We start from the raw sequence: 449 nt of genomic DNA, 5'->3' as shown, positions 1-449 counted from the left end.
AAGATGAGGGTGGCTCGATATATTTCTTAACAGCGAGCCTGTCAATTCTCCGAGTTATTTACCAACACCATCCAAATTATTCGCAGGCACCTCAATGAAAGATTGGGAAGGAATACTGTTTAAGGCCAGCGGGAAGTTATGAGCCTCAGAAGGGTCAGTGAGCACAACCACATTTTTGTGTTTCACAGGTGGATGTGAGAGCGGTGGGCTTGGGGTTGCGAGCCTTTGAACCGAACCTACCTCCAAATGCTTTACGCATGCATTGGTTACACAACGGCCATGCGCCTCATGGAAAATAAAATACACATTTCGATTCTTCGGTAAGTGGAACGCGCCTCGTGAACAAAACATTGTTGGAGGGAGATATCGTGGCCAGCTGGAGCGATGTTGCATGGACAGGAAGCCCCGCAGACGACATTTCTTCGGGCGGGGCAGTTATACCCAAAAGC

This window comes from Trypanosoma equiperdum (assembly GCF_001457755.1).
Source record: "Trypanosoma equiperdum strain OVI genome assembly, contig: ctg_214, whole genome shotgun sequence".
NCBI classification, from domain to species: domain Eukaryota; phylum Euglenozoa; class Kinetoplastea; order Trypanosomatida; family Trypanosomatidae; genus Trypanosoma; species Trypanosoma equiperdum.
This window is presented reverse-complemented; position numbering follows the sequence as displayed.